The sequence below is a fragment of the Strigops habroptila genome, chromosome 2 (assembly GCF_004027225.2).
Source record: "Strigops habroptila isolate Jane chromosome 2, bStrHab1.2.pri, whole genome shotgun sequence".
In the NCBI taxonomy this organism is placed as follows: Eukaryota; Metazoa; Chordata; class Aves; order Psittaciformes; family Psittacidae; genus Strigops; species Strigops habroptila.
Window position 1 is genome coordinate 7,108,016 of NC_044278.2, and position 26,446 is coordinate 7,134,461.

The 26,446-nt window shown below is 40.3% G+C and overlaps 1 protein-coding gene across 1 annotated transcript in view; it reads right to left on the reverse strand.

Moving 5' to 3' along the window:
• The window catches only part of ZBTB20 (zinc finger and BTB domain containing 20), a 468,334-nt gene that overhangs the window by 223,996 nt on the left and 217,892 nt on the right, over positions 1-26,446 (reverse strand). The window contains exon 6 of the mRNA XM_030471447.1: positions 19,004-19,067. The gene's annotated coding sequence lies outside the window, so the exon portion shown is untranslated. The remainder of the gene's footprint in view (positions 1-19,003; positions 19,068-26,446) is intronic.

The following is a 26,446-nucleotide window of genomic DNA, read 5'->3' on the forward strand; positions in this document are numbered from 1 at the left end:
ACAGTGCTTTAGTCCTATAAAGTCCAGCTATCATGATGTACATCTCAGCCAAACTAGCCAGTGACGACTACAGATAGGATAATGCTTTTCAAAAACGTATTTGTGTCTTTCTACTGGTGTCTTAAAAGCATAAGGTCTGATTACTCTGGTATTAATGTGTATAATTGTCTCATTAATCAGCACAGACCTTTCTCAACTGTATGTATGCTTCAGCAGTGAATAAATTGTAACAGTGATGGTATTTTTCAAGTAATCTGATTTTTAAATGTCACACATATATATGTCTGAAGATATCTGCCCTCCTCACGGGCCATTCCTAAGACCAGGATACTCAATTTAAAAGGTAACTTGTCTAATACAGCAAAATCAGTCCTGAAAGTCAGGTACACCTACTGCTCTCCATGTCCGCTTTAAGGCTATGTCAATGCCTAGAAAGCAAATATAGTCCTGTATTTCTATGCTAGGGGGGTTTCTCTTAAAATTTAAAAAACAAGTCCCCAGTTCATGGATTAAAAATACTGCTGACGCCAAAGTAAAAACAAACAAACGAACAAACAAAAGCCCAACAAAACACCACATTAAGACTTGATGCAACTTAGAGTATATTTTTACTGTGATTACCAAGAAAAAAAAAAACAATACCAAACCAGCTGTACCTATTTACAAAGGAATTTAACACAGACTCTGGGGTCTGATCTCCCTGTCTCATGGATAGGCTGAGCACACAAGGAAGATGCTCACAGTATAGTACGATTCCATTGCTAAAAAGATTAGTCAGAGCAACCACGAACTAATGGCCTCATTGCTTTCCACATAAAGGCTAAAAAATTCAAGTTGACCATTATCCTAAAATAATCCTGTTAGGCCGTCTTTACTATGTGTGTCCAGTTCAAAGATGTTGCAAAACACAGGTAGAGAACTTGGATGTTCGGAACTGAGAATTAACAACAAAATGCTCAGTTTCACAGTGCTGATTACACAGGGAACTATACGAGTGTCTATGTTCTAGTAGCTGGCAGCAAATATGATCATATTCCACATCTTTCTCTCCTTTGGCCATTAATTTTTTGACTCACACATGCACTAGTTCTCCCCATCAAACACGCACAGTCTCATTTACTTTCTCCCTCGCATTTCTCCATCCTCTCTGTCCATAATCAGACATCTACCCATGGTTTTACTAGGCATTCATGTTCTCCCTTTCCTCTTTTAGGCATCACATAAAAGAGGGAAGGGAGCATAGCATGGCTTTCTACCCCTGGAGCCACCCTCCTGTCAGGTCATGGAGAGCCCCAGTAAGGCAGTAGTTGCTGCAGGAATTCCCTGCTGGCAATGGGCCCCTCCAGGATTCATGCAAAGGACTAAAACACAGAATCTTTTGGTCTGTGTTTGGCTGAGATCGTCACCAGACAATATAGCCACTAATTATAACTTTGCCTCGTCCCTCACCTCTCCCTGAACCAGTTTCCTCTCTCTTTCCTATGAAGAGAGCTAGTAGCAGTGAAGTACATCCTTCGGGTATGTAAGGAAGGCCTCCTTCATTAAATGCTCTGAAGTGTTTTGATATCCTCAGAAGCATGGTGTTATTTAAGTGCTAATCACTCTCGTCTTCACTATGTCCAAAATTATTTCGCTTGTTACCAAAAAGCTCCGTTGTCACACATTATATTGCCATTGCACTGAAAAATAATTAACAGCCTACATTTTGGGGTCCATTATTTGAGCTGTCTGACTGACAAGGGAATTATCCAGAATTCCCAACTTTTCAAAGGAGAAATTTTAGAAAACATTAAAAAGGTAGGCCAGGGAACAGCTCTATGAAACAACTCATACAAAGAATGAGAAAAGAGACCGTTCCTTCCAAGCACTAAGACAAAGCAGTAGGTAAAAGTCAAAGTAAGCTGATATAACAAGCAAGCTATATGATCATTTAAGAAGGTAATCTTTTAGATGGAGTCCCAAAGATTATCAAACTCAAGTATTCAGTAAACCATTCTTAAACAACTAGAAACCCAAAAAGTTAGGAAGAACAGCACATAGTGCTCAAAACAGAAGGTGTAACATATGGCTATACCATTTTATATTCCAAACAATATATAAAACCTGATGTATACAAGGGAAGCAGGCCCTAAGCACCTGGAGCACTAGCAAATGAGGAATTCCCTGTCTCCCCTCTTGCGTGTTCAGAACCTCTCCACCTCTTTACCTCTCTGGATGCAACCAACTTTACCACCTGGAAGTCTACCTAATACAAACAGTATTATACATATAAGTCAGAGAGCTTATATCCTTGGCTGGCCCCAAAGGAAGCAGATGGGACTGAAACTCTGCAACCAAACAGAACTCAGACATCGGTGCCCATCAAAGTTTGATCTGCATCATTTCCTTATCCTTCAGAGCTAGTGTTGGGCATGTACTTTGATTACCAAAAACCCCATCAACTCCCACACTTCCCCCCCTAAAGCCCCCAACAACTACCTAAACAAAGACACCACAACAACAAACCTAAACCACAAAAAAATCCTAGGTAAAGTACCAGCAGTAGAGAAAAGTCAATAACTAAGCAAATAAACCCCCAAGCTTTTGACAGAGATATAAGTAAGCTGCAAATTTGCACAAGACCAAATCCTTAGCCAGAGATAGAGGAGCAAATAAATGTCTTGTAAAGCTGGTACATGTATGTTAAGAACCTGAACCCGACGATCAAACTCAGTCTCTGAGAAGCAGTAGTCCAGGAAAGGGGAATCTTTCAAAGACTTCTTACATTCCAAACCTGTTTTTTCTTACAGTCTCAAACTGTAGAAAGTCATCTTTCTTTTGTTTCCAGTTTCAGCTCCTGACTTCCAGCACCGCTGGCCAGGCCGGCACCCAACGCACTCAGCCTCTAGCCACTGTGGAATTTCTCACCCTGGCACCACATGCCCAGCTGTGCTCATGGAAGTGGAAAATCTGACAGCATTGTCTGAAAGACACAGCTTGGGATAATTGTTCCTCATAGTTCCTCTGTCAGTGAATATTATCGTATTCCTCTCACAGGAAGGCTACTACACCTTTCATATTCCGCTGTTCCCAGTGACAGAATTCCTCTTTGCTTTTAAAGCAGCAGTTAAATATGTTATGATGTGAGAAAAGGTTTAGAAATCTTGTATAGATTAAAGCTAAAATCTTCATAACTGTACCTGCTTTAATAAGCTCTTTGTGCAGCATACACACGGGAAGAGGAGGAAAAGGAAACTAAAAGGTATCTATGTAACACAGATCAATGTCCTCCATGCACGTAAAATCCTTGGTTTATAAATACAATATATAGATTACACTTCTGCTAATGCAGGAACAAAAAATCACTATTATACTACAAGCACTTTGGTGTAAATTTTAAACAAAACATTGAAAGAAAAGCTGTGCAGCAGCTCACAGCCAGGCACCTATCTGGTGCCCACACCGCAGATCCCTGTATGAGGAACCATTTTCATCATAGATCCATGCTTTCTACCTTCAGTTCAACTAACATCATTCACCAGAACCAACCTTGGTATCTAACTTCCTTGGAAGGCTACTCTTACCATTGTGCCTGAGCAACTCGTGACCTCCGTCTCCCTGCCCCGCAGGAGGCAGAGCATGCTGCTTCCCCAGGGTCTTCTGGAAGAGCCGTGACAAAGCACGGGAAACAGCCCAGGGCTTATGTGTTTCAGGTTAGTACCTTGACAACATCACTGTCCTGGTTTTCTCTCAAATGCATGCTGCATGGGAGTTTTTCTAGGGACACAAAACTTAAAGGATGGCAACAAAAATCCTGCCCGATCCAGCGGTAGATGTGCTGCACTTTCTAACGTTCTCCACTGATTTTCCTCTCCTTCTCCTCGTCCCCCGCCCCAATCAGTGGTGGTGTATCTGATTTCTTGCAAGTCATCGCATTTTTAGAATGCTAGCCAATGCTTAAACATTCATTTCACTGGAGACTGTCAAATCCGAAGGGCATTCTCTCTGCTGCTTCCTTCTGTTTCTTTTGTTACGGGTAAAGGTGCAGTTGTTATTCAGAGGAGAATAAACAACATTCCCACTTTACCTAGAGAACTTGAATGACAGTTTCTCTGAGCAATTTTCCACCCTCGTATTTGTGCACTCTGCTGTAATGGCAAGCCTTGTGCTGATCTCATCGTAACACTTTTAGGTGTTATGCTAATAGAGCAAATTAAGCTACGCAGTTTTTCACACCACCTTGGGCTGGTTTCAGGACAGGCCTGATCTCCCATCTGAAATGGAGATGAGACAAAAGCAAACTAATTTAACCAAAGCCACACAAGTATTACACCGGTGCTTCAAAGTAACTTTTGTGATCCAGAAAACATAAAAAACTGATGTTCAGGTGTGGGAAGCAATGCTGTTGGTAATAAGTGATTTAGTGATAGTCTTGATTAAGTAGAACAATATCCATAGTCTCTATCTCTTTCAGTAATCCCAACAACTCTCCCCTCCATTTGTTTCTACACAGGAGTAGGGGTAGCCTGGCTAATTCACGTATCAGTATGTCTCTTCCAAAAATTAATTATGATGTGAGATGATTAAGAGATATCTTAAAGACTGTAAGACAGCACTTAAAGTGGAGGCGCACAAAGTCCCTAGGCATTTAATGAAATTTAGGCCAAAGTATATATGAGACATGCATAAATAATACGTGTACTTAGTGCAATGGATGCCTTTTCCTATATATTTCGTATGTTATGAATTGAAAGAAATGAAAAAATATGAAGCAGATACAAATACATGCACACACAGAGAGAAAATTATGTGTCCCTTTCTAGCTTGAAAAGGAAATTATTAGAAGTTGGATAAACAACAACAGAGGATATGACAGGGGCAGCTGGAGAACCACACTGGGGGACAGAACTTCTAAGTGAATCCACACAAAAAAATGTCTCCCCTGACAATCCGTTGTTCTTCAAAGAGAATAATGATTCTAGAGATGAGTTTGCATTTGTCTTTGGATGTCACAATAAATGCTAAGAAAGCAGCTGAATGAGAGTTATTATTTCCTCCGAGCAACTAAGGATTTGGGTAGACTGTCAGAATACCAGCACCCGCAATCTGAGGGCAGATACAAGGCAACAGCAAGCTAGCAGGAGGCTCAGAATCTGTCCTGGGCCCTGGGAAAGGAAGATGAAAGAGGCCATGGGGCAAACTGGAGATCTAAGAAAGGTAGATCTAAGAAACACAACTGCAAGGCAGCTGTTAAATCACAAGGGAAGTAGGAGCATCGTTTGAGAAAGCGATCACAGGAGGCACAATGTTTTCCAAGACCAACAGAACACAAATGCATGTGAATCGGCAGAGAATGTGCTCCATAGAGGTCTATGCTACTTCGTTGGAATAACCCAGCTGATTTGGGGGTACTGGGCTGCATCCAAGTCCTTACCCTACCCACACACTCACTACCCTGAGCACAGCAGAAAGGACTAGTAACCCCTTGATGCTCAAGGGTATCAACAGCTATATTGTGGGCTATCTAATCCTCCCTCTCTAAATGAACATGCTGGGCAGAACATAAATCCAGCCCTACCTCTGAGCAGCAAGATGCTTTTCCAACTGGCCTGATGGAGTACTTGGCCTGATGATGACTCTCACAGTCAGATGTGCAATCTACCCTCTGGCTCCCCGTTGGTTTGGACTCATTGCCTGTATACCCTAATACCCAAGACTGCAAGAGATAAAAGAGAGATTCCTGTTTGCCTTTGTAAGACAGTATGTTGCTGACAGTAGGTAAACCATGTCCTTGCACTTGCAGAACCGGCCCTTTCCACTGCACACTCTTTCCTGCAGCGCTCCTATATGGAAAAAAAACCACCGTAAATGACACAAGGAGTAACTTATAAAGCCACTATATAGCAGCTAGGAAAAAAAAATAAATCACAAACTGACCCAAGAAAGTAGCACGTATGCCGTCCCAAGTGGTCAGGCTGCTTTGGAGTGTTAGTGTCACAATGCTAAGGAGCCCATTTCATTATCTGTTAGCTTCCACTGCACATCTGAATATCTTTAATCTGAACTAAGCCTAAAATGGACTATGGATTGTGTTACGAAAGCATAAAAATATTTCTTAAATCCACAGCCCTGCCCACCGCCCCCATACCCTTCTATCAAAACATACAGAGGAGAATGTTTACAAGTTATAATCTTCTCAGCTAGGCTTGGCTTCCTGTATATATTTTGAACGCAATGTCTCAAGAACACACACATACAAAAATGTACGAACGCAGGTGGGGTCCACACAGACCTGAGCTCCAAATTTCAGATGTGAACCACGTTATCTTTGTATACATTGTTCTTTGGTCTTTCAGTTTGTTCCATTACAGTTGGGTTATGAGATGAAGTTCAGACTGAAGCTGAATGCAGGGGAACCACACTGGAGTGCTGCTTTTTCTGTACTTGAAGCTGCTCACAATTAAGGGGAACTCAGAATCACAGTTTAATTTGGCATTTCCAGAGCTGAGACTCCTTCATTTCAAAGACTGAGCTATGTCTGCAAATTTCAAAGTATCTAGCACACTATGAAAAACAAGAAAATGGAGCAATCACCAGGCAAGAGTCAAGTGCTTAAACTAGGACGAAGTAATAACTGACATGGTGCATCAGTTTGTGTGGCAAGGTTTTGGTAGCGTGGGGGCTACAGATGTGGCTTGTGTGTGAAGCTGCCAGAAGCCTCCCCCATGCCAAACAGAGCCAATTCCAAGCCAGCTCCACTGCTGGCCAAGGCTGAGACCATCAGTGACAGTGGTAGCATCTCTGATGCTAATGTGTTTAAGAAGGGGGGGAAGAACAGCGCAACAGCAACTGCAGCTGGAGAAAAGAACAGTGAGAATATGTGAGAGGAACAGCCCTACAGACACCAAGGTCAGTGCAGAAGGAGGAGAGATGGTGCTCCAGGCACCAGAGCAGTGATCCTGAAGGACTGCATCCCATGGAAGGGACCCATGCCGGAGCAGTGAAGAACTGCATCCTGTGGGAAGGACTCACATTGGAGAAGTCCATGGAGGACTATCTCCTGTGGGAGGAACCCCACACTGGAGCAGGGGAAGAGTGTGAGGAGTCCTCCCCTGAGGAGGAAGGACCAGCAGAGACAATGTGTGATGGACCAGCCACAACCTTCATTCTCCAACCCCCTGTGTTGCTTGGAGGGGCGAGGAGGAAGAGGGAATTGGAAGTGAAGTTGAGCCTTGGGTAGAAGGGAAGGGTGGAGGGGGGGGGGGGAAGCTGCTTTTAAGATCTGGTTTTATTTCTCACTATCCTACTCTGATTTGACTGGTAATAAATTAAACCAATTTCCCCAAGTCCAGTCTGTTGTGCCCATGACGGTAATTGGTGAGCGAGCTCTCCCTGTCCTTATCTCAACCCACAAGCCTTTTGTTATATATTCTCTCCCCTGTCCAGCTAAGGAGAGGAGCGATAGAGCAGATTTGGTGGGCGCCTGGCGGTCCAGCCAATGGTCAACCCACCACACATGGAATTGGGACTTCCCCCCTGTTTTCACTCTCTCAATCTTGTGGTAAACCATTTCACTTCGTCTTTGGCTTAATTTAGGAAAAAAATATCAAAAACTCATGGTTGGAATGAGTATGTATTAATCTTTTGTTCTGAGTAATAAGGTGCAAAGAAATGTAGTCCTGGCAGGATACTAATTTCTGATGTTGTCAATTAAAAAACTTCTCCTGGTGTTTTGAATGGAAAAATCTCTCAGAAAGTGTTTTTATCGAAGCACCCAGTTCCAAGTCCTGGATTATTAGGTTAAGCTCCATCAGCAGAGAGACCAATATAAATGCTTTTCATACCATCTGCCTTGATGCCTTGACAAAAAAATAAAGAGGAGGAGAAAATATGTAGGTCCAAAACTCTCTGATTTTAACCTGTTTGACTTTAATATAAAGCTGGGAAATTGAGGTCCTAAAAATATAAAATTACAAACACATGATTACTTTCTTTTCTTTTTACCTTTCCTCGAAACCTCACAGAACATCCAAAATCCCCCAGTGTTCCCAGGGCCTGAATTGTTTTTATATTTTAGAAGCAGAAAAGAAGCTTTAAGTAAGTGTAAACACTAGCAAATTATCTTCTCCAGTCCCTTCTGCTCTTCCGAAAAGAGCTCGTTACAGTGCTCGTTTTTACCTGATGTTTATTAGGAGGCTCTATATAATTACCAAGGTTTTGATTTTCCTTTTTAAAAACAAATCAGGGTGGTGTGCAGGGCCTTGCAATATTAGGAGCCAACTCCAACAGCTAATGATGGAGGACAGTGCCTCAGTGAAGGCGTTAGCGATCCATCTGGCCAATTAAAGAGCAACTTGGGCAGAGCCCGATACTATTTCTCAATTACAGTGGCTGTGACATTGAGAGTTGAGAAGCAGTGAGATGTGGTGTGAAACATAAAGTGAAGCCATACAGAGAAAAATTAAGGAAAAGCTCCTGTAACCCCACAGCAGAGAGGAAAGGGAAAACTCTTTATCATCCAGAGATGTACCTTGACTTACCAACAAAAAAGAGGGCTGGACTTTAAAAGAAGACAGAACACTCAGACATGAAACAAATACTGACAAAGCCTGCCTTACTACAGATTTGCAATCGGAGCCTATGAGCTCTACACAATACGAGTACAATTATTGTAGGTCTGCTCTCCTACAATAAATTTCTTGGTGAGCAAAAGACAGCATGTGCTGTGGCTCTTCTGGAGCAAAGCCTGTGCTGGCCAGCCAGCTGTCCTCCACAGAACATGCTTAGCTGGTAAGTTCTGCTTGTCTTTCCCTCAGCAGGGTCACTAATTTGAGTTTTTCTCCCCTCAGATCTGTTTTGTAGGAAATGGATTCTCTTTTCAGTTCATTCTGACTTGGCTGAAAGCGATTGGCATGCTGAACAGCTACATATGGGTGTGACGGACAGGCAAGGGACAGGCAGTCCCATAAACTTAGATGAGATAACTCGACAACAAGTACTCAAGAAATCTGGGGTATTTAAAATCTGGAAGTGGATCCAAACTTTAGCTTAAGCCATGTCTAAGGTATACAGAGACCGAGGCCTTGTTCTATTTGCTGCCTTCCCCTTTGGACCTCTCTGAGGGCTGACCATGTGCTATTTTCTCCCGTGGCCACTACTGCAGAAGCAGGCCAGGAGCATCTCCCATCATGGAATTTGGGCAAGGACACCCCACAGGACTATCTAATGTATTTCATATCACAGATTATTTTAAAACTTCATTTTTTTCTGGTCTTGCATCTTCAAAAGCATCTAACCTGAACTCAGAAGTCAGCAATAGCATTTCTTTCCATCCTTTCCCTCCTAAGAGACGACTTCTGCTCCCACTTCTAGGAGGTCAGCACATCCCTTCCTTCCCATAGCCAGTCTCCTCCCATCCTGACTTCTACTCCTTTCTCTGATCTTCCACCCATAACAAGAGAAGGAGTTAAAATCTCATACTGCTGTCTGGCCTGTACCTTCTCAAGTATGTCACCGCTCCCCACGCACACACGAGTTACACTGCCCTCCCTCTGGATGGTTCTGCATATCTGTCCTCTGAAGTTACAGAGATGGGAATGATTTTCCTCAACATGAAATGCTGTATAAAGAGTGTGGGTGGGAAATATGCAGTGTAATGGAACTGAAACCCCATAAGGGAAATCAACGCAGGCAGCTGCTGATACACTATTTACTTGGATAAATCATCCATTTTCCTCCCGGGCAAGATGACTTGAGGTATCACCTACTCAGGATGGCAAGTGCAAATATAAATAATAAATAAAACTATCTGAAGAAGAATTCTCACTGTAATGAGTTTAGTAGAAAACTAAGTTTTGGTTAAACTTAATCCTTGCTGTCTTCTGTGTCTCCAGCAGCAGAAACATCTGGTCGGTTTTAGATTCCCCTTGGATTCCCAACTTCAAAGGGAGTTATAAAGAATAACAAATACATGTACTGGCACTGAAAAAAAAAAATTAGAGCAGCAGGAGAGAATGGTAAAATTGTCCTTATTTGACTGCTAGTGACAAGCGCCACAGGCAGAACTGTGAGAAAAAAATCTTAGCAGCTCAGGCAAATAAGCTTGCTTTTTTTTTTTTTTTTAATGACTGGCTCTTTCTTCTAATGACGCAGAAAATCTATGGGATCTGCCCCATAATGGCAAGAAGCACATGTGCCAAGGAATATGCACGCAAGGGTATGAACAAAACAGATTTCAAATCAGATACGTACTAAATAATAGGCAGGAAACCGGGAACTAAGTTCTGTTCCCAGCCCTTTCACTGAGAGCGCCCTGTGTATATCGCTGGCTAAATTACGGAGGTCCAAATTTTGGCACTTTAGAGTCAGTTAGGACATTGTAAAGTATGGTCAAAAACAATGACTGTCATATGTGCTTTCCAAATCTTACTTCAAAACCTCCAGGAACAGGGGTAGGTAAGCAAACACAACAGATGTCTGCAGCTCTCTGTCTTCCCTTTACTCTCTGGTGGCTGGAAAGTGAATGCCATGCTCCTTTTATGAATGCAGCACTACCAGCAACAACTTCCAACATGTTTCTGCCGTTGCGTGCAGTGAACAGAAGCATCTAGCTTCACGCTGATCTTCTGAATCAGCGCATTCATGAAATAATCACATCCCATTCCTCACATCACCCATGTAGCATCAGGATCTCCTTTATCCTGTTTTGTACCTCATGTACCATTTCAGTCACAGGGTTAATAGCATAAATGTAATGTGAAGGATGTGTGAGGATTCAGGAACCTGTGTGAAGCCTCCTACCTGCTAAACATTAACTCTTGTTGTATGAATATTAACTCTTGTATGAAGACTGAACTTGTTACCCTCTTTCATCAAAACTATAGATTCCTAAATGCCTGGCATCATGTAATGCAAATTTACAAGATGGATGCCAGATAGGAAAATTACAGAATAGGCTTTTTCAAATAGTATTAAAACCACAGCCATCCCTCTTTCACCTCCATTTACAGAAAGTACATAGAATGTAAGTTTTGAGGGTAGTCATCAAACAAATTCCAACGATTCCTGAATCAAAGAGACTGATCAACTTGTGCATATTTGACAGGACAAGAAAAGGTGTTTGGCAACTAAATTATTCGTTGTAAGTAACTCATTCAGCTCTGTTGCTGGAGTTGCAACCATGACTTTTTTAATCACCTTATTTTAACTTATTATGTCATGAGGTAAGCAGCTTCCCATTGTTTCACCTTTAAAAGATATTTCAGGATCTCTCAAACACCCCATATAACATGAAGATCATATCAAGATTTTCCCATAAATACAGCAATCTTATATTTAGATCAGAACTTTCAATCATAAAAATCTTAACTTCTTGTATTACGTAATGACCGGAAGACTTCTGCAACAGGCTTCTTAATGAAGGACTCTATTGGCAAATATATTTCTCATTGAATATCAGAAAACTCTAAGTGAAGATGTTTTACAAACTGCTATAGAAATAGGAATTAAAGAATATACTGTGAAATTTGTCATCCCCAAGACAGAAAACAGCAATTTCGGAAGCCCACACTGCAGCACTATTACACAGTTGAATCTCTTTTGAGATTCTTTCCTTTCGGGAATCCAAAATTAGCCCGAATGCACAGCAGAGACAAGATCAGTCAATTCTATGTCTGGTGTACTGCTAATGGTTTTGTGGGAGCCATAGTGGGCTTAACTCCTCACTCTTATCTAGGAGCTACCACTGGAAGCAATGCTACGTGCAGTAGGATCTCTAGTGACATTGGACTGTCAGGACCTGTGAAAAAGAATACTTCTGGAAGCATTACAATCCATGACATACTGATGCCAGATTAACTTTTGTTAAGTTGTTAAGTCTCGTTGACTCTCAAAAGGGGCCTGCCTTCATAATAGGGCTCTACTACCTGTGTTGCCAACATCATCCTATAAGGAACCCCTTCAAATAAATTGCTTCCAATCTCAATTTTCCAGCAAAGTATGCCATTTACCTCAAGAGACAGTAAGGAAAGATATAAAAGCAGATCAGGAAATCTCGGGGTTCCCAAAACTCATACTTCAAGAGGGTATTCCTTCAAGTAACACTTAGTAAGAAGTTAACATCAGAAGTTTGCTGATTTCTGCATTTGCTCTCAGAGCAGCAGTACTGCCAGCGTTGAGTCTGTGCTGACGGCAGCACAGGCTGCAATAACTTGAACAACAGTCATGGGTTCTGACTGCATCCAGCAGTTTTAATGGAGAATTTCCAATACGGAGTTGATCCACAGCCTGCTAAAGGCTACGAGAGAATTTAGATCAGGCTCAATGCATGTTCCAAGGCAACTTCATCTTTTTTTCTACAAGAAATGCTATATACAGTGAAACACTGTTAACTTGAAAACCATACAGTAATCCCTCCTGTCTGTACTCCTCAATCTTCATTCCTACACCCTCCAGAAACAGCCTTGACTTTCTGAAGACAGACTGGCAAGTGAGTATCAGGTAGAAGTGAAGGTCCAGAGAGATGTGTCAGTATTTGACTCTTACAAATAGCGAGGAAGAGATACTGAATGAAAAGGGAAAGCAGAATAGCTTTCTCTTTAGATTTGCAACAAGTTTTTAGCGATACAGATCTTTTCAGTTAAACCATATCTCTGAGCTTCATGTGTTTTATTCATGAAAGGCAGTAGCACAATAAAAGGGATATAGGCTATCAATCCTGGGATAACAGCTAACAAACACCTCAGATACATCTCAGGATTTCTCCAAACACCTTTATAAATAAATTTTTCTTTACATCTTGTTTATAGCATGTTACATTCTCCTGTGACTAGAGCTGGTAGACCAGATCCTGCACGGGCTAATAGCTTCTTGAGTACCTTTCCTGTCCTCTTACATATCTGTAGGCATTCAGGCACAATGCGGCAATTGAATATAACCATTATAAGGACAGTTCAACTCCTGGCCAACCCTCAGCATGCACATATACATTTGCAAAGCATTAATGGCACGGTAAGCTAAAAACAACCATCCTGATGGTATTAGCCAGCTAGGCAAGATCTACAGATGCTTTCTGTTTGCTTGGGATATTTTACTGCTTATATTATTATCTTTTTGATGTGTGCTGCTCCACTAGCGTGCAGGAAATATTGTGAGCGTGTCCACAACATAAACTGTTTTATTTATTTATTTATAGAGCTCTGAGGTGAGGGAGCTTTTATTTTTATATTTTTTAAAGGCCTAAACACATCAATAGTCCAGCTTTTCATGTTGAAGGCCAGCAAAAACTATATTTATAGATTAAATCAGCCTTCTTAAGACTAAATTCAATTTATACTGATACAGCAGGTTACATTCTTAGTCACCTAAAAAAAAAAATCTGATGAATTCAGGAGACAGCTGTTGGACAAAGCATATTATCCTGCCTATCTTGTCTAGGCCTGTAACTGAGCCAGCTACACTATTGTCCAAGTGTACGTTTATTTTAAAGCAGCTTTTCTGTATCTCAAAATACCCCTTTCCAGGCTTGAAAAACAGAAACAAAAGGTTAGATGGTCAAACGAATGGAAAAGCTTTTCAGTTCATATTACTTTGTCATCTTGTGTTTAGCTCCAACCAGAGTGAGAATTCGTACGTTTGCAGAGCCACACTTTCCCTGGAATCAGTGATTGGACATTGAGTGCTCTATACCTAACTGAAGTGCTGTTATTCTTAAGGAATATGACTTTGTATGTAAGGAATATGTAATATGTAATTACATATGTAATATGTAATTACATATGTAATATGTAAGGAAGAGAGATCTGAATAGCCAAGGTAGTGCATGAGCTGGTTAGTATCTCGGTCCTTGTTCAAAAAATAAGGATCATTACACTGGTAAGACAAGGTCAGATGCTTTACATTTTCCAGCAATAAAGCAATCCTTAACTGTGTTCTTTGCTTTAAACTTCACCCTTCCTCTACTTGTCTAAAATATCCCCCTTAAATTCATGGTTTTCTTTTGTAGGGTGCTCCCACTGGAACAGATTTAGGCCAATGCTGAAGAATTCAAACTTAGCCAAAACCATAATCTGAAGTAATATGCCTCCAAGGCATATACCATACTGTGGCCCTGGACAAGATTGCTGCCAGAAGAATTTACTATTTAAGTTTACAGATACTACATGAGAATGGAGAGGAAAAGCTTCCAAGGCATTAGGAAGAGAAAGAATGTTTTGGGTGTTATGTAGGACAAGGAAAGACTCAAAACAATAACTGGAAAGTACTCTACTAAGGGAAGGTCCCTTTTAAATCAAATTTAAGAAGCACCAAATGGAAGTGAGTACACTAATATTAACTGTATATGCTTTAACTCACATGATCATTACATTCAACTGTTTGCTAACTTTGCAAGGAATTGCACTGAGATAGGCACTCAGAATTTGAAAGGTTTGGTCCATCACCAGCCTACAGAGAAGGAAGCCAGGAGAGCTGAAATGGTATCAGAGGCTTCCTGATTTGCTGAGCCAAACCAGAGAATATATTTCCAAGGGACAACTACATATAGCTGCAGAGACAGATTCTGATTATTACAGAAACAGAAAGTCATAACAATACAAGAAGACCTCAGCACAGCCTAAGGGTCCTCACACATTTTGAAATTTTTGTTTTAAATACAAAATTATTTACAAAATACCTTTTTTTTTTTAATTTAGTAGAATATGACAGATTTAATAGATCTTTTTAAAAACAGATTTAGTAGGATTCTGATGAAGTATTCTTCTAAGTGCCACCTAGAAAAGCCCAAACACCACCAAACATTTCTGCTTTATAGGGTAGCTACAGACTTTGAAATTTGCTTTTGTTTCACAGTTGAATTAAACACTGCATTGCAAAGTTGCCCATGAAACAAAAATAAAAAATCATTTCAATCAATTGAATGTTTTGTTTTGACAAAATAATTTTGTTTTGATTGTTACTTTCAGTTTTGATTTCAATTTTATATTAGAACATAGAATACATTTTTGAAAGAAAAGTTTGAAACAAAAGCATTTCTGTTCCACAAATGCCAAAAAGCTTTATCTGGAAATATGAATAAAGAAAATAAATAAAAGTCCTGGAAGTTTTTTAGGGGATTTGGGGTGATTTTTTTTTTTCTTTCCTTTTCTTTTTTAGAAGAGAATAGCACTAGGTGGTTTTTTGGTGCTTCTAATCCTGACCTTCAGTACTCTTTAATGAGCCTCAGAACCTTACAATACCTCTGCAATGCTATCAATATATCAGTGACAGCCTAATATTATTAATAATCCAGCTGGTATATTGTTCTTGTCCAAGAACTGGTGGAACTTACAGATGTAAGAAAGGTAAGAGGCTTTTTCAGACAGTCATTTTGTTAACAGCTAACACACGTCTTGTCAGGTAAAGTACCCTTTATAATTACGACTGGGGAAGTGTCAAAACCAGTTCTGAGCAGAATAAAGCAGCAAACTGAAAGTCACAGAGAGTCCTACAGAAGAATCTGGAGTAACGAGAAGCGCGGGAAGTTGTTTGTCCCTGTAAGCTTAAACTTAACTGGCAGAGAAATGTAAGAGCAATTGATATTAATAAGGTATCTAACATCTAAGAATTCCTTTTTCTTTAACCATTTGCTCCAACGACTAAGAAGGCTCTTGCTCATTGCCCATATATTTCCAAATGAATAAAACGCAAAATACCATGAAGTCATGTGAAGCTTGACTGAAGCTGTGAGACAAATCCTATCCTGGAATGGGAAGAATTCAGGATTTCACCTAGATCAGGTAGCAACAAGAGTGCCAACATATGAAAATATTCACTTAGGAAGACCAGGAGGAGAGCTGAAGTACAGAAAAGCCTTTAACAGTGACAGCACATCATTCCCAGTGACTGGCATCACCTGCCTATTTCAGTGTTATTAGAAGTGGTTGTCTCTCATGCCATTTGGTGAAGGATTTTTTTGTAACATGGACAGAATCTCAGTAAGAACCAAATCATTTTTGTTTCTTATAAAATGAATTTCTGAATGCAGTGCTTGGAGCAGAAGTCCAAAGATTCCAACAACTGTACTGCTTAGTCCCACGTGAAAGCACTTTGTAACTGGAACTTGAAACTACCTACTACAACATCGGGTGTCACGCTTCACAAAGCAGAGATGGGGAAAGTCTTGGGGAGAACTGCTGGGATTACTTCACCTGTAGGATTTTTGAAGTATCAGATTTGGGGAGAGATATTTGGGAAGAGATAGGGTGGCAAAAACAAAAGGAGTTTGGATTGCATATCTTTACAAAGAGGTTATTACCATACGAGAGAAATACAAAGGCTTGTTCAAAAGCCTTGAACTACAATTACCTCTAACAGAGTGTTTGCTGCTGCACGCCAAGCAGGCTGTTGAATCTGTGTTCTGCATACTGGGCCCATGAGCTGACACCTTCCACAATCTGAAAGGAGTTGAACACTCTCCTTCGTCTTACATGTGCCTTCAGCTAAGGCTGTCTGTAACCTCTTCCTAGCAGTAAGATTCCACAGCCTAACTGCTCAAGGAAGATGATTTACTCCCTCACTCTTCGTGAAATAAAACCACAGATTTAGAGATAAGAGGAAACAGAAAATACCCAAATGCACTTCTATGCCTCAGCATCCTCAGCGCCAGTTCGGACTTAAATCCACATTAGGCAAAAAGTTTTCCTTTGCTAAACACAGTGCCTCTTCCAAAGGAGGCACTCTGAATCCTCTACTATCAGCTTCCTTCTCCCTTAGCTGGTCTTAGTTATTAAAACAAACAAACGAAGAAAACAAAACCCCTGCCTCTGCTAAGTATCCCTTCCCCTCTCCTCTCTCAACTTTCTTTGCACCTCCCAGGGTTTGTTGGTTTTAAGCCCTGCACTAACACCTGGTCTCTTTGTTCTTTTCTTCTATTTGCTTAAAACTCCAGCCCCCAAAAGCAAATTTGGAGAAAACTGGCTTTCTCTAGTTGTCCCATTGTTCTTCTCAGGCAAGATCTATTTCAGATGTTTCTATTTCAAATATTTAATGACAGACCTATTCATACAAAGATATGCCAACACCACTCCCCTGTCTCTTTGGCATGATGCAGAGCACAGAAAAAGATTGACACAAGATACATGGATTCAGTTAGCCAATAAAATCAAGTTCTAACTTATAAACAGTACGTAGCGGATTCCATACATTGCCATACCTTCCAGAAGCAAAAGCCTGACAAACAGCAGTTTCATGGGATACCCCACAGGACAGACACATCGAGTTAGCACTACCACAGTGGAGTCTGACTGACTTCCCCTCCAACAGGACCCGAAGAGAAGCTAAAGACTGTACTGAGTCTTGGAGAGTTAACTTACTTTTGGGGTCTTGTCTTCACTGCAATGTCTTTGAAAGTATGATGCTAATATTGCCCCCAGCATGACGCCCACCCACAACAGAAGCCTCTTGCTCAAACTAAGTGTTATTTTAACTTGACTTCTTGGCCTAAAAAAAGATTAGAAGTGGCAGTCTATGTGTTGCAGTTACTAGTGTCAGTAGCACAGTGGGAGCTCAGCAGTTTATGGGTTTAAAGCATTTAAAGGCCTCGTCTTGCAACTGGGATCTAGACTAAAACCACATAAAAACCTTATACCTGGTTATCTACATTAGGCTCATGCAGATAGCAGGTGACGGTCTGATGTTAATGATCTGCTTCTCGTCCCCTTAGTCTCTGATTCAACCTGTGTAAAACAATAGTGCTTTTTATCACTTTTACCCACTACCTCTGCCTACCCAGGCTGTTATTTAGGACGAGGGGGGCTTTTTGCAAGTACCTTAGGGTCAACCGTCTGTGAAACACAGCAGAGCTGCACCAACAGCCAACTCTAACATGACCTTATATATATGGACAAAAGTGCTTTCAGGCACACTGCAGCATATAAGAGCAAGCTAAAGTGTCTATACAGACAGTTACTGTGTGGCAAATCCAACCTCTTGACTGTTACCTACATAAACCCTCTCTTCGCTCTAATAAAATGGCATGAGATGAGCAAATCTGAGTATGGGCAACTAATGCAAACCACCACAAAAGTGGCCATATTGTTATCTGAACATCTCATGCTTTAGTTTATTTACAGTCTCCAGGGCTGTAATCCCAGCTGGTAGTTTTAATTAGTAGTGAATGTACTTTCACAACAAATTGGACCTTCTCCTTCTTGAGCATCACAGATCCCTTCCACAGATGACTGTGGAATATAGAGAGACAAATTTGAGGGACATCGAGCAGGCAGCTTTCTCATATCACATATCTGAAAAACTACCATCACACTCTGGCTCACAAGAGGACTTGGCAGCAAGTCAAACTATGACTATCCAGAGGACTCTTCCCCCAGTGCTAGAGTGGTAAGACGCAGGCATCATGGAAGCATGTACCAAAGCACAAACTAATGCTATTTAGAAGTCAATGCAAAATCGTGGTCAGCTGCCTTTTGCCTATGGGATTTAAGCCAAAGCACAGGATACCATGTCAAGCATCAGAGAACGTACATATCTACTCTTTTGCTCGTACAAGGGTAGCTTTGCCCATTCTGTAGCCATTAGTAAACATCTTACTATAAAACTGCAAGTGCAGCAGGGTTTTAATAGCCTTTTTTCCTCTAGCTGCTCTGGGATTTTTCCTTTCTTGGCTGTAACCAGTTGCAACCAGTTGTGAATAAGTCGTTATCCCTCTGTGCAACTCACAGCAACTAAAAGAAACCAGTGTCATTATGCAAGTTTCAAACAGCAAAAAAAAAAAAAAAAAAAAAAAAGTTTTGTTTTATGGTTAATTATCCATGGTCTATTTACAAAATAAATCAACCCATTGTGCACCACCAGGATTTGTGGCCTCATTTGAACTTTGCTTTTCATTAATCACTTTAAAAATAAAAGTTAGCTAGATTTTTTCTTTTTTTTCCCCCCTTCCTTTTTGGTTTATTACTTGCATCTGGGTATAAATTGTAAAAATGGTGAGAGAACAATGTATGGATTATTCGCCCTCAGTTTCATGACTTACATGATCTCAGTCTTGTCTTTCTCCACGTGCCTAAACAGATGCACAGTCCAAAAATGCCAACATTCTGTAAGAAATGCAATTACAAGAAGATTGAAATATTTTTGAACTCAAACTTTTGACTTATTCCAAACTGATCAATTGTACAAATCTTCCCCTAAGAAACAAAAAGATGGGCAAACATTTACAAACATATTTAAGCTTCTGCACAAGGCCAATAAAATTACTCATGTGGGTACCTAAGTAATTGTCCTGGGTTTGGCCATGACAGCAATACACTAATGTTTGTGAGCTCTGAGTGCAAGGCTATCTTGTTTAGACAAAACCTGCTTGGAGGCAGGCTGGAGAAGGCAGAAAATGGATATCTGATTTCTTTATAGTGTTTACAATTTACACAAGAAACCAGAAGTATTTTTTTTTTCTTCTGAAAATGTTTTAATTATATAAGATGTTTAGATCTTGTCCTCATATGATTACAGAGAACTACTGAATTTCTGAAAACTAGCCAATGGAGAGGCAGGCGAAGGACATTTTTAGCTGCTCTGTTAAAAAACTAGCTGTATTAACACTTATTTCACTCTGATAGGGCATAAAATATATATTTGCATGAAACTGAAATTCACCTCAGCTTCAACTAAGAAAGCTTCAACAATATATTCGCTTCCACCATGGACCCCTCAAGTAAGACCAAAAAATTAGAAAGGTGTATAAACACAATAGAAGCATATATAACACCAAGAAATCAAAATGCCCTCCCCACACCTTTTTTTTTTCTCCCCATTTACCAGTCACCCTTAAGCATTCTTCGCCTTTACTATGAGGAACAGAAAGTCACAGTGCCCCACATAATCACTCACAAAATGCTACAGAAAAAACTGTGCTGACAATAGGTCAAAAAATGTGGTTCTGCTGCACTCAAGACTACAACTTTTTACTTCAAAGCCCCTGAGCTGGATGCAAGTATAGAGAAGACTGAACCCAGCCAACAGGTATCTTTTAGAAACAGAGTCGAAGAGTTGAAGCTAAGACATTAGATCATTAATACTACATATTATTACTAATAAGAACTCAGGAAGGTAATCTTTGCTTGCCTGTTGGTGTGACATAGAATCGTACAGATTCGAGAAGTTAAAGAAACCCACTGCCTCCTCCTCCACTTTGCAGATGGCTGAGCTGCTTTAACTTTCATTTCCAAAAGTAAATTAGCTCCTACTTAAATGAAAGTAAAAGATATAAAGCTGCCTCCACCTGCCTGCAAAGCACAGCAGCCGGGCTGGGAGAGGAAGGGATAGGCCTTCAAAGAAAATAAAAGCCCTTTTAAGCGACTCCTAATACGAATGCCTGCCCTTGCAGCAGCAAGCTGTGGCCCTACAGCCGCTTTCCATTATAAATGCTAAATTGGGAAATGTTTAACATTCTTTGTTTAATCTTTGGAGTATAAAGAAAAAACAGCTGATTCTCAGAAACATGACAGCCCGAGCAACCATTATGGATCTGCCTCTCCCTTCCTCAAAGCAGAATAGACCATTTCCAGCCTCAGCGGCAACTGACACTTTTTAATCAGAAATGTATATTTAGATGGATCCCTGAAGACGAGATTGAAACTCTGTCATTTTTCTTTTAGTCATGTAAGGGGCCTAAGGCAACCAGGATATTTAATAAAAACTGTGAGTAGAAAAATAGTTTAAGAAACACATGTAGTGAAAAAGATGGGCAAAGATGGTTTCAGATACTTTCTGCACTGTTCCCTGCTAATATCTTTCCAGAGTCTGTCCATAAAGAGCATTATTATTTGTTTTGATTTAAAACACTATCAGCTGAGTGTGTTTTTCTCTTGTTTGCAGCACAGTCAAAGCAGTGAGTCCATCTATTCTGCTGCAATCAGTCACAAATAAATCAGCAAAAACTAAGGAGCAAACAATCCTCTCTGCTGCTTACACAGGCAAACTCTCCTTGTATCTTGTCTCTGAAAGAACTTCCCTAAAGGAGTGAGTTTCATCATGATTCTTAGAAGCCAAGTAAGTCAGAGGTTTCTTCAGTTGGAAATTATGAAATAATACTCCAAATCGAGTCCCCACATAAACTGAACTCTTTACAGTTAGTTATCTTGCAGCATTTTGCCCTCAAGCATGCTTTCTGGATTATCACATCTAGTTCCCTGCTCTCTTTTACTACAGCTGTAAAGGTCACATCCTAAAGAGTTGATTTTAAGTCTCTGCATCAATAAGGTGAAGGGAGCTTATCCATCCTTCCCTCCTTCCCACCAGCATTCAAGCAGCTGGCAGTGATGAAACCAGACGTCCAGGAAATAAACCCACAAGTAAATGAGGATGTGCTTCTTCCCCAAAGTGGGTATGACAGACTGCAAGGTACATCTTCTTGCAGAGCTCACACTGATGTAGGCTCTCAGTCCAAACAGAGCCCTCTTCATTTAGTGACAACAGGAAAATATGAACCACTGTACAGAAGAAGGAGCAAGGAACATCCAAGTGTTGACCCTGTTCTAAGCACTGCGCCCATCCAGACAACTCCTCTATGCCACTGGACTTCAGTGATCCTTCCCTGCAGGTGTCACGGCCTACCTGCACACACGGGGTTTAACAGCAAAGACAAGAATGCACAGATTCTCGGATGTAAGAAATTAACCCTCTGCTTCATTTGCTGCGAACGTGTAAGACAATAACTTTGGAAAGGAGGAGTGCAGGAACATTCAGTGCTGCTAGGCCAGATACTTTTGCTCAACCACTCTAAAAATACTGCTTCTTGCTTCATTTCTTAGGGACTTCTGCAAGTCAAACCAACCCGTGAAACTACTGAAGGCGCTAGCAACGAATTACTGATAGTGAAGGACACAAAATTGTCATAAACTTCAACCAAAGTGCCAGAGTTGCAAAAAACACTGTTCTGAGGAAGGGAAGGAGGAAACCTTGCAGAATAATTACTAGATAAAAAAGACTACTGCAGCTAATTCAGCACATTGCTAGATACAGCAAAACCATAGTAGCTAGCTATTTTTCGAACATACCCAACTCTAAGCATGTGTCAGGGAAGAAAAATAATGACATTTAAAAATAAAAATTAATGTAGAGCTCTTCTCATTTTTTGTTGTTGTTTTTAAAATTTCAGGGCTCATATTTAACCTTTTCTCTAAAATAACGTACTTGAATTTAAGAAAAGTAAGGCGCAGATCTTCATAGTGACAGTACTCAAACAGCTTATGTTTAAAAATAAAATACCAGCGTCTTTTAAAGTTGTGAAATGAAGACTTATTCATTAAAACTGAATATTAACATCTCATTTCAGAAACTGTTCAAACCATCCCTTTTGCCTATTTTGCCTATGAATTTAGGAAGACAGAAGTTTCACAGGTTGCATGTCTAGCATCTGGTCAAGTCAAATCACCCTCTTCTCCATAAATTAAAATCAGATTTCCATTCTGCAGAAAACACAAAATTCCATCATTCTGGTTGCTGTTCCAACAGCGTGTATATATAACCAGCCTTTTAGCAGCAGGCATTTCCAAGGTTGTTTTTCTTGTTTAATTAGTAAATACCCAGAAAATAATTAAATGTGTGCTTGACCATTAAGGAAGGTTACTGCCTTGTTACAAGTCCACCTAAGCATATAAAGCAAAGCTGGGGACCGAAGACTGGGAAAGTCAGAAGTAACATAGTGACAATGCAAAGAAACTTATAAGTAAAATGCCTTTAAAAGGGAAATTTGCTCCTCTACTGGTTAAAGTTATCAGGTTTTGTACACCTATTCCAAGTAAGTCTTCCATTGTAATTAGTGCAGACAAAAAGCTTATAGACTAAAACTCTGAGAAGACGGGCAGAAAGTAATTTTCTTTCAAAGACATATGACCACTTTTTTGATTAAGTTAAACACTGGAATCATTATTTATCATGTTCTCTGTAATGCTACACAGTCTACAGCTTCCAAGCGTTTTATATAGGGTTGACAGCTATTAGGGACACCAGGATAAGGGATTTTAAGGAGGTTAGTCTCCTCTACTGCATGCAACTGTGTCATAAACTGCTATTGAAATGTTGATTCAACCCCATTTTACAACCACATAGGCTTCCAGGCCCTGTAATTCCTATAGCATGGTCTTCCAGAATTTAATCCTCTGATGGCTTGGGTAATCCTCTGATTTCCAGCTAACATTTATATATGGTTGGTGCCCGCAATTTGATCTTTGTGGCAACACCTGACTGAAGTTTAAATTATTTTTTTAACCTGTCCAAATTATTTCAACACCTTCTCCCCGTGCATTTAAATCCACTTTATAAACATTAATAAAATAACTTTAGAGTGTTTCTGTAGGGCACAATAAAGTATCTACTACTGTAATCCCTAAGAGATTCTGTACTGCGACAGAAGTGGAGTCAGAAGTTTTCATTGCCCAGAGCCAAAGCAAGGGCTGGTTTCAGAATCAGGCAAGGAATCCAGGAGTTCCAATATACTTTTGAAGATATACGCACTCCCTGGCAATTTGGTGAAATATACAGCTTATAATATACTTACAGAGCTTAAAATACTCCATTTCCTGTTTTCACAAAGCCTATTTCATTTAAAGCTTGTCTCAGGGATCACTGTTGAAAGATGTCAGCTTTAACTATGTTTTCTACTATGCCCGAAGTGGGCATAATTCACACGGAGGCTCATTTTATGACTCCTTTTCAATGCCAGAAAAACACTTTAAAATAACTGAGAATCGAGCTCTGTAACTTTATAATTGACCTAATAGACTCCTGACATAATATCAACAGAATTAGCAGCATTACACTAGGGAAGAATCTGTCCAAGAATGTGCACGCAGACAAGAACGATTTGTAAAGAAAACAAACCCCGACACAATACTCGCGACCACAAACAGGTCAGATCCTCAGAGGATACAACTAGGAATAAATTGGTTGCAATAACTACAGGAATAATTTCTTCCTATGATCAAAAAGTATGAACTTTTTTCTGAGCATTGACCCTTTTCTTCCCTTTTTTTGAACCCTCCCAAATCCCTTTTTATTCTTTTAGCAGGGTTATACATTTTTCACTTGCATTTGACAGAAATCAGTTAAAATATCCCAACCAATCCTAATCAAAAGAATCTCTGGATCTCTATGGGCATCAATCACTTAAATGAAATAAAAATGAATAAAGTTCAGTGCAACCTAAAATTTCACTATGCTTCTGCACTTGCTGCTGTTACACGGCGACTGACCTGACACTTGCATTAAGGTCAGGAAAGGAAAGGGAGAAAGCTTTCATTGTATACATCCAAAGTTTGGGGAGGAGGGGGGGAGAAGAGAGAGGAGGAGAGAGACAGAAACACTGTGCAGAAGCCAGGGATGTTCCAGCGTGCGCTGTGACAAGAAAATACTCAATAAGAATTCCTCCAGCCAAAACCAGATCTTAAATAGATTCATTGTCTTCCAGCTTGAAGCCCTTAAAAAGGCTCGAAATAAAGTCTGTGCTGTGGGCACCCGGTCGTTCTTTCCTTTCATCAGGATTTGCAGGTTTTAATACAATCTGTCGTGAGGAAAAACAGTAGAGCTGTACAGCCCAGAGAGGTAACAAAAGCGAAAGGCAGGCGAGAGTTACATAACTGGCTTTTTACATAAATATTACATTGAGAGATATTTTGCTTTTCAGAAAGGAAAAAAATAAAAACCCCAACGATATTTAAAAGGAAAAAAAAAAAAAGGCAGCATGAAACCATGCCAGAGAATTCAACCCAACCTCCCTCACTCCTCGTCCCTCTTTCGCTTTGTATCGACGAGCCGAAGTGAGGGGTTTCTTTGCCTTTTTTCTCCATTAAGACTAAACAAATAACCAATTCAGCCTTAAACACTTCAGAATAGTTTTTCTCATATTACCTGAAAAGTGCACCACATCATGGAAGCTGGTGAAAAAAGTCTTATTTTAAAAGCACACGCAAGCCTGCCTTGCTTATCTGCAGCACAGGGCAATTAGAAATGACCATGGATGTTAAACTAACTCCCCTCTGTACAGTCTGAGAAAAGGGAAAAAAACTGCAAGTCTCCCCATCTGTTATTTCCTTTTTTTTTTTTTCCTTTTTTTTTTTTTTTTTCCCCTTTTTGGCTGTAGAAAAGCAAAATTATGCAAGAGCTTTTGAATGTAAAGCCTGTGTGTGCTTTTTCCCTTTTTGTCTCTGTGTGCACGGTATGCGATATTGCGTAACTGAGTACGGAGTGGGCGGTTAGCATTTACTATTGATTTACACTACTCCGTATAATGAATTCAGAGCTCTGAGAGAGAGACACAGATGAAGAAATTCAGAGGGGTGAGATGTGGATTTAAGGTATGCATGAGGAGGGGCACCATGGAAAGAGGGAAGCAAAGCATTTAGAAACAGAATTATGCCTTGCTGAACCAAACATGCTTTTCCCAACCTTTTCATTTTTGTGCCCTTTGCTGGAAGAGTGGATGCTTAACAAAACCCACGAACCCCTCTGTGCAAAAGCAAGGTTTCTGTCCCAAACCCATGCCCAAATCCTATTAGAATCTACAGAAAATACATATTGATGCCCCTGAGGCACTTCTTGCGCTAGGTATAAAGATGCATAGCAAGCTTACATTCAGCCATGAGGGTCATTAAGATTACTAAAAGAAATCTTTCTTTAGTAATACTATACATCAACTTTTGACTTACTCCTTCAGAACCTACAGGCTTGTAGGTGCACTGAAAACATAAGCACTCTGTACAGTATGTAATACAAAGCCTTGCATTTTTTTGCAGTGATAGGGTGACATGGGAATATGGAATTTAGAGACTAGAAACAAGGCAGGCTTGACTTATTTCACTCACTCATTAGGCCTGCCAAAATATCCCCCTTGTTCTCTCTTGCATACAAGCACACACATGGTGTCCTCAATTTAGACACAGACAGGCCCTCACCACTGTAACAACAATAATTTTGAGCCAGTAAGGTGAAATCCTCTCGTTCACACAGGTGAATGCCCACCACACTGCTGAATCTTCTGCCTCCAAGGCAACACATGGGTTTCCAAATTCTGCCTGCCTCCACTTGACACTAGGTCCTACAAGGCGAGGAAACCCCACCAGGCTGGCACGACACTAGACTGCTGGGCATCCATTTATTTATCCATATTGGGTTGGGGATTTTGCTAATAATGTCAACGTGATTCTAAATTGTGTTAACGCAGTTTCTAAAGCATGCTGAGAGACTGAAGACTAAAAGCGGGTTTATGAGAAGCCACAGCAGACACCTAGGCTAGTATCAGAATGAAGCTCAGTATGCGGATAACAAAAAACCCTCCAACCAACCAACCAACAAACCTCACCTGTCAATGTTCCTAAAGCTTCTTTTGCATTATCTTTACTGCAAGACATGCATTCCCCACATTATTTTCTTCAAATTCAGTGCAATGGGCAACATGCTTTTTTCTTTAAAAGAGAAGGTC